The following is an 8,629-nucleotide window of genomic DNA, read 5'->3' as shown; positions in this document are numbered from 1 at the left end:
GCCGCTCCGCGGCATGTGGGATCCTCCCAGACCGGGGCGCGAACCCGGTTCCCCTGCATCGGCAGGCGGACGCGCAACCACTGAGCCTCCAAGGAAGCCCAAAGCTGAGCTCTTTAAAAAAATAAAATAAAATAAAAACAAAAAAACAACAAAAAAAAAGCAAAAAACCCCACAATGCTTCCATATCAAGACATGGTTAATTGTATCTATAGTAACCTTTCAGCATTCAAAGTACTCCCAATTCTTGCCAGTCCTTGTCTGAACCTAATCTCCTGGTAACCCCTCCACAGATTAAGGTGGTTTTCTTCACCACTACACCATTAACCGTACATGTACTTTTGCCTGAAACACCCAGATTTGAGATCACTTCTGCCAATTACAATCCTTCTTCCTCCAACATAGTGCTTCTCTAAATGTTGCCTGTGTCAAAGTGTGTGAGTTCTGAGAATTCTTTATAATATATTTTTTTAGTTTTTCTTTCCATCTTAATGACAAGGAAAATACTATTAAAATATTATCAAAGATAATCATGTTATAATCGAGTATTACCACAGAATTTTGGTGCCTGTATTTGCCCATTTTATATCAATTGTCCTCCCATACTTTTAACAGGTATAACCCTTGTTGGTTTCTTTGAAAATAAAATAATAATAGTGTTTTTACCCCTGCTTCTATACTCTAGTTTTGTTATTTTATATGGCAAAGATATGATTATTTTTCAGAGATAGTTCACAATTTAAATATGTTTATGTAGCATAAACCCTAGTGTCTTAGATTACTGTATCAGTGAGACTTTGCTTAAACATCATGTAAAGAAATAGAAAAGTAGTCTCAAACTAACAACAAGGAACTAAGAAATAAGCAAACATGGGAGGGTGAGTGTACTTCAAGTGACAGATATATAACTTGATGCTGAGTGGAGACTGGCTTCACAGTTGTTGAAATAGATTACCCTGATAGTGTATTACATAGTGGATATGGTCCACACTTTAGACATGATTAACAACACACACATACACACACACACATTCTGTAACACAAATGTCAGGTTCTCTAACTGATGTACTCTATACATCCCTTTTTGTACTTCCAATATTGCAGGAGTTCTTCAGCAGCTAAGTGTAACCTACCTTGCATTATATAAATGGGAGAGGAATCTCCTTAAATTTCCCTCCAGGTGTCTAGGTGCTACCCACCAGTGAGAATTTTCAGAGGATCTTCAAGATAGAAATTGAATTATTTTCTGTCTTCAATTAGGAAATTTTGTTTGACTGGCTGACTAGTGTTCAGGGTGTATTTGCTTCCTTCCAAATGCAGGAACTGAGCTATGGAGTTTTGCCTCTTTTCTATGTAGAGGCAGGAATTGGAGTGAAGAAGAAGACAGGGACCATAATTCTCTTCCCTCTCCAAAATCATGATAGCTCAGTCTCTTAGTCACAGTTTAGATAATCAGATTGAATATATATTGAGTTATATCAAGAGCAACAATTATATTTTAGTAAGTGATTGAACATAACATTTCATCTTGAAGATGAAAAATGTCTAATTTAGAAGATGAATCTGTCAGAGGCTGAACATCAACAAACCAGAGGTTGGATAGACACAAAAAGAGATGGTTTTCAAAATATGAGCCCCACAGTAGGAAAGCCCTGCTCCTATATTGTTGCAGTAACAAGCAGGAGGAGAAAGTCTATGCCTACTCAAAATTGTGTCTTTGATCACTTGATACATAAAGAATCTAGACTGGATAGCAACTCAGTAACTAAGGAAAAGAGCAATTGTTCCAAAGCGTTATTCAGAGACAAATATAATTTGAGGACCAGTTGACATATGTGTGTTTCACTATATATATATACATATGCATATAAATACATATGATACATATGTACAGTGTATGCATGTCATGTTTGTGTGTGTGTGTGTGTGTGTGTGTGTGTAAACCAGTCATAGCAGATGGCCCATTTTCCTAAGATTTTGAGATTCTACAAGATTTATCTGTACATAATTTATTGCATTTACTTGTCAAATTTTGGTAGTATGTAGATCTTTACCTATGCTTTGGAGCAGGGTTCTCAAAATTATGGACTACATAAATCTTTGTTGTGGGGATGTTTAGCCACATCCTGGACTCTACCCATAGATACCAGTTGTAGCCAACCTCCTAGTTGTGAAAACTAAATATTTCCCCAGACATTGCCAAATGTTCCATGGGGGATAAAATGCCTCCAGTTAAGAACCACTGCTTAGAGGAAGTAATCCAATAAAAGAAGCTTGCGGAAACTCTGATTCGGCATACACAGATCTTTTGTAAACATGTAATATAATTTCAATTTTATATTTTGCTATATTGTTTAAATATATTTTTTCTTCTATGGCCAGAGTCTAACTTGAGAAGTATGATGATTTATTTAATAAAATCTGTATAGAAGGATAAGATAAAAGCAATTACCATATTCTTATACTTTGAAAATTCTACTTAAATTCATGAGACGTCTGCAATAATTGTGTAGTGATTAATAATCTGCAAAGAAGGGTATAAACTATATAACAATAAAGTTCACACTCTATTAGAATTTTAAAGGCTAGACACATCTGCACATTGCATGGTGTTACTTCCATGCACAAAGGAAATGTTAACAAAGAACATTAACTTAAAAAAGTTTTAGAATGAATGCTTGTCTAATTTTGAAAACCTATTGGAATCTTGGAGTACTTTGATACCTTATGCTTTAATTCCTTCTAAAACATTGTACTGCTTTGTTACAACTTTCAAGGATACATTGAAGGAGAATTAAATTATCACCCACATTACAGCTTGTTCTCATATTTACATTTACCTTGAAAGAAGGTAATTTATTTGGGGGGCAAAAAGAACAATATATCACATTAACGCACACTCAGTTTCAAATTTACCCTTCAGGCAGCTGGACATTGTCAAGCTCAGTTTGCAGTGGTTTTATCTGATGGAGAGGAAACTTGAAATATGCATGCTTCATATTTGTCTCTGCTGAGAACATAGTTCCTGTTTTACATTTATGTGGGAGAGTCAAAACAAAAAATCATCTGCTAAAAAGAATAAATTCCATGATAATCATTTCCAAAATCTGCTGAACTGATCCTCATATGTCTACCCAGATGGCGAAGTGGTGAAATGGAACCAGGAACACCTCGAGGCAGTTGTTACTGTTACTCTCTGGAGGATTTCAACCTGGAAGTATACCTGCCCTAAGTATGCATCAACTATGCAAGTCAAAAGAGATTTTCAGTAGATTGTCTGCAAAGGAGGATTGTACACTTTTGTGTATCTACTCTTCTGTTCAAACAAAACCATAGATTTTTACAGGGTACAGAAATGCACATGTGCAACACGGCCTTGCTTCAGGACTAAATTAACAACATTTCCGGCAACTTTGCCTTGAGCTTCTTCTAACTTTTCAAATTCCTATAAATTCTGTTTTAATGAATTTAAATATAAAATCTGTGCTGAGAAGGAGGCATGAGGGAAAAGAATGGAACTTTATGAGATAAAAAAGACTCTATTTCCATTTGTTAAGAAGTAAATATTAATCAGAAGAAGCAAGACGCCAAGAACCTTTTTATGTTTAACAACCTTTTGTTGTGTCATTTTAATATAATTAATGACATTTAGAAGTTACCCCCTGGATAATTATCTTGTCAAGGCTACCATATAGCTCCAAGCACAACCAACTAAAATATGGGAAAGGAAGCAAAAGGGTATAATGTATCTCGTGAAAATAGTCACTGGGAATTTGTATTTTAAAATGGGACTTTTATTTATTTATTTATTTTTGCTGCATTGGGTTTTGTTGCTGTGCGTGGGCTTTCTCTAGTTGTGGTGAGCAGGGAGCTGCTCTTCATTGCGGAGCTGCAGAACACAGGCTCTAGGTGTGCGAGCTTCAGTAGTTGTGACGCATGGGCTTAGCTGTTCCGCGGCATGTGGGATCTTCCCAGACCAGGGATCGAACCCATGTCCCCTGCATTGGCAGGCGGATTCTTAACTACTGCGCCACCCAGGGAAGTCCCAAAATGGGACTTTTAAATTTTAATTAAAATAACGTTTTCTTTAAGAAACTTGCTTGTATTTGCTGTCACTGTTATAATGTGAAATCACTCTTTTAAGTTAGAAGGAGAGTATCTTTACACAAGCACACATATGTATTCTTAATCAGAGAGTTCTAATCTACCATTCTTTTGACAAATTCCTAATGGTTACTACCTATTTATCTATCTGTCTAGATATATCTTTTATTGCACAAATATTATTAATCACTAACAGTATTTGTGGTTTTCTAAAAAGAAAAATATGACCCTGTGGAGTCCTAAATACCTCAGATACATGGATTTCTTAGAAATGAAAAAGAAAAAAAAAATGCTCCTGTTGGACTTCCCTGGCAGTCCAGTGGTTAAGACTCCGTTCTTCCAATGCAGGGGATGCGGGTTCGATCTCTGGTCAGGGAATTAAGATCCCACATGCCGAGTGGGGAGACCAAAAAAAAAAGCTCCTGTTAATAAAAACACTAAGACACTAACACTAATGAAATAAAGCATTTCACATCATACTTCCTTGTTCTTTCAGTTAAGTATGGCATATATGTGGCAGTATAGTATTTTTTGTAAATTTTCCATTGTCAAATTATATCACCATGCTTAGAAATTAAAACACCATTATCCAAAGTAACCAGTCTCAAACTGTAGTCAAGCACAATTTAGCACCCAAAACCCCAAAACTGACATTCAGGGTCACTCAATTTTTCACCATCTATTTTTAAAGGACACTGTGAAGGTAAACCTAAGTTACAACAATTCTTTTAAACCCTTCAAATTTTATCCCTCTTCAAGTAACTTTAAACACTGCAGCTTCTCTGCTAATCCTGTGCACATTTTATTGTGAACTTTGGAACAAACACCTCTGATGTCTTATTTTCATTGTCATCTCTCATATTACTTCTCTATTATCTTTTTCAAATTTTTTCCCAGAAGATCAAAGACTGGTTTGGCAGGGAAGAACCTTACAGGAGAGAAGAAATGAATGGGTCAACACGAAATCCTCCTTAGTGGATAATAGAAGAGAAAACAGTAGGGACAATGTTAATATAATTTTATCCAATTTTATATGATACTGTATTTGCTTTGAAATAATGTAGAATTAGTCTAAAAACAAAATACAAAGACTACTAAATTGATGATAGAAATTTTAAGGGGTGTTCATTTATTCAGTAGACTGTTGCATGCAAATGAACAATTTAAAACACAGGAAATACAAATGGCTGAATAAGGGTCTATGTTTACCTTCACTAGTAGTAAAAAAAATTATTCTTCAAGGGTAAATATATTAAACACAAAAGTTATACAGAATTAGATGCTTTATTCAAAACATGACTTCTCCACTTATTACATATAAGAGGATGGATGTGTGGCTAAGCCCCAGTTTCTTCCTCTGTAAATTAGGGTTAATAATACCTTAGAATGTCATTGCTCAATACGCCTTTCTGTGATGCTGGAAATATTCTGTATCAGCCCTGTCTGATACAGTAGCCCGTATGCAGATGTGATTATTGAACACTTTAGGTGTGAATAGTGCTACTGAAGAACTGAATTCTTAACTTCATTTCATTTAAATGTATATGGTCTTATGGCTAGTGGTTACCATATTGTTCAACACAATCGGGGTATTTATTGATATTATTAGGAAACTATATTATTTTATTGAAATAATACCTCATTGTTCTCTCATAAAATTAGCAAAGATTAAAAAAAATAATACTCAGTGTTGACCATGGTTTGGTAAGAATATCTCTCTAATAAAATTATTATGCAAGAGTACATTGATACTGTATTAGAAAGAAAGAGGGTAATATGAACGAAGTTTCTTAAGGTGTTAACATTGTTTGACTTTTCCACTTCATTTCCAAATATAGCCTAAGAAAATAATTTTCAGACTAAGACTTTTGCACAATCTAGTTTTATTTTAGAGGAAAGATTGATCAATTGCTATAAGGCCTCATTAATCCATTATATGTGCAAAGTATGTGATAATATGAACAACTATTAATAATTAAATTAAGCACTTAGTAAGTTTGCACAGATTGATGTGAGTTGCAATATAGTAAAAAACAACAACAAAAACAACAATACACTGGAAACCTGAGGAAAAACATTCCAGTTCTGGTATCAGCTAATAGTGTGTCTTTGGGAAAATCAAATGACTGCCCTAGGTTTTGCTTTCTTATTTGCAAAAATGAATGGTAAATAATCTATAAAAGGCATTCCACTGCTATAATTCTGTCTCTTGATGTTTTTCATACAAAGACCCAGAAACAAGTTTAAAAATAGTCTTATTGCCTGCACAATTATATTTAATGGAACTTGGATCTTTGGGGAAGAATTAATATCTATCCTAAAGCAAAAATGTTTTTTAGTAGATTTAATTTGTCACATACTCTCTGAGAGTACACAGTTGTACATGATCAAAGAGAGGGAGAGAGCACAGGGTTTGTTTGGTATAAAATATGAGAGATTCCTCAGAGTGGAGAATATAAAATGCAAGCTCTAAGGCACATGCAACAGTCAAAGAAGTGAGCTGGGCAACAGGCCAGATGAAATATTAACTGTAGTGAGAACTTGACTATTACTATAAAGTTTAGTAATCAAGACAAAGACTAACAGCAAGACTGTCTGAATTACAATGATAAACTGGAAAGAAAAGCCCCAGATTACTTGTGTAGGATGCTGGTGAGGTGAACTTGCGTGTAGAAGCATTTCTGATACAATCAATTTGATATATATTTGAACCCCTAGGTGACAAATAGTGTGATGCTATTAATGAACTATGAACTATGAATGTGAGAAGGAAAAGAGAACATTTTGGAGAAAATGTTTTAGTTCCCGGTTTAATAGAATCAGTAGTGTCATGAGATAACAAAGGGAAATGAAAATCTGAAGCTTTAGCAGGAAGTGAGACTGCAAGATTTTTTTGATATTCATCATGCATATTCTCTGGGATAAAAACTCTAGTCATCACTGGGGCTAACAACTTTCTTACAATCTAAGTTGTTAAGAAATCTTGTTTTGCAAACACACTTAAACCAGCAGGATCCATTCAGGCATAGGAAAGTTATACCCAATAAATCAAACCTAAGATACTTTCATTCCACTACAGCAATCATCCCATATCCTCTATCTTACGTCATGTCTCACTGCCCTTCCATTTTAGTTCAGATCCTGAACCTTGAATTTGTGGCACATTTGACCTCACCTCTATACTTTGTTCTTGTACAAAGAATTTCGGATTTGGTTCTTTCTGTTCAGCAATATCATATCTGTTCTCTAAGTATTTCTGACTTAATCTCATTATTGGATTGTTCTATATTGTCCTCCTAAGGTGGGATATTCTATCTCAATTGTCCTTGAAGATCCAAAATTCTGCCCACAATATTAGCATTGGGTGTCACCACTCAGAATAATTCCTCTTTTGTTGGAAAAGCTTTCAATACACCTAAGTTTCTCCATGGGCTATAGCTATGCTCTAAGACCTATTTCCTTGGCCATGGTTTCCAACCAAAGGAATATAACCCGATCCAGTTTAGGCAAATCAGATTTTCTTTTCCAGTATTTGAAACTTGACCAGCGATGGAAAGATTGGGACTCCTGGGATCTAAGACCTTAGAGATAAGTTGACACCTTAGAGATAATTCCTGTAAACTCTTGCAGCTGAGGTCTCAGTCCTGCTCTGGCTCTTGTCCTGACCAAGAACTATATGTTTCACTTTGCTTCTTTTCCTGAGTTTCCCAAGGAAACGTTCAATGAGTTTATTTTGCTTATACCTTCTAGAGTGAGTGTCAACTAGAAGAACCTTAACAAACACAACCACACAACCCTGTGTGGCAAAAATACACATAAGTTGGAGTCAGAAGAAATATCTCTACATCTATCAACCTATCTATCTATTATCTATCTACTATCTGTCTATCATCTATCTATCTATCTATCTATCTATCTATCTATCTATCTATCTATCTATCATCTATCTTCTGTCAGTTATATACCCACTTATCTGTTTTTGAGAACCTCACTGAAGCCATCTGACATTTAATTTTCTCATTTGAAAACTGAGATGATCTTGGTTATTTCTTACTTCTCTCACATTCTCTAAGAGTGCTTATTAAGAAGGCAGATTATTAAGAATCAACAATAATTGGAGATAATGATTGCTTAAAGAGCTGGGTCAAAAATATGGCCTAGAGGGCTTCCCTGGTGGCGCAGTGGTTGAGAATCTACCTGCTAATGCAGCGGACACGGGTTCGAGCCCTGGTCTGGGAAGATCCCACATGCCACGGAACAACTAGGCCCATGAGCCACAACTACTGAGCCTGTGCGTCTGGAGCCTGTGCTCCACGACAAGAGAGGCCGCAATAGTGAGAGGACCGTGCACTGCGATGAAGAGTGGCCCCCACTTGCCACAAGTAGAGAAAGCCCTAGCACAGAAACGAAGACCCAACACAGCCAAAAATAAAAAAAAAAAAACAACAAATGTTAGGTTTAAAAAAAGAAAAAAAAAAAGAAAGGAGCCCACTGTCTATCATCTATCTATCTATCTATCTATCTATCA

This window comes from Physeter macrocephalus, chromosome 10 (genome assembly GCF_002837175.3).
Source record: "Physeter macrocephalus isolate SW-GA chromosome 10, ASM283717v5, whole genome shotgun sequence".
In the NCBI taxonomy this organism is placed as follows: Eukaryota; Metazoa; Chordata; class Mammalia; order Artiodactyla; family Physeteridae; genus Physeter; species Physeter macrocephalus.
The sequence above is the reverse complement of the archived record's forward strand: the minus strand, read 5'-3'. Positions refer to the sequence as shown.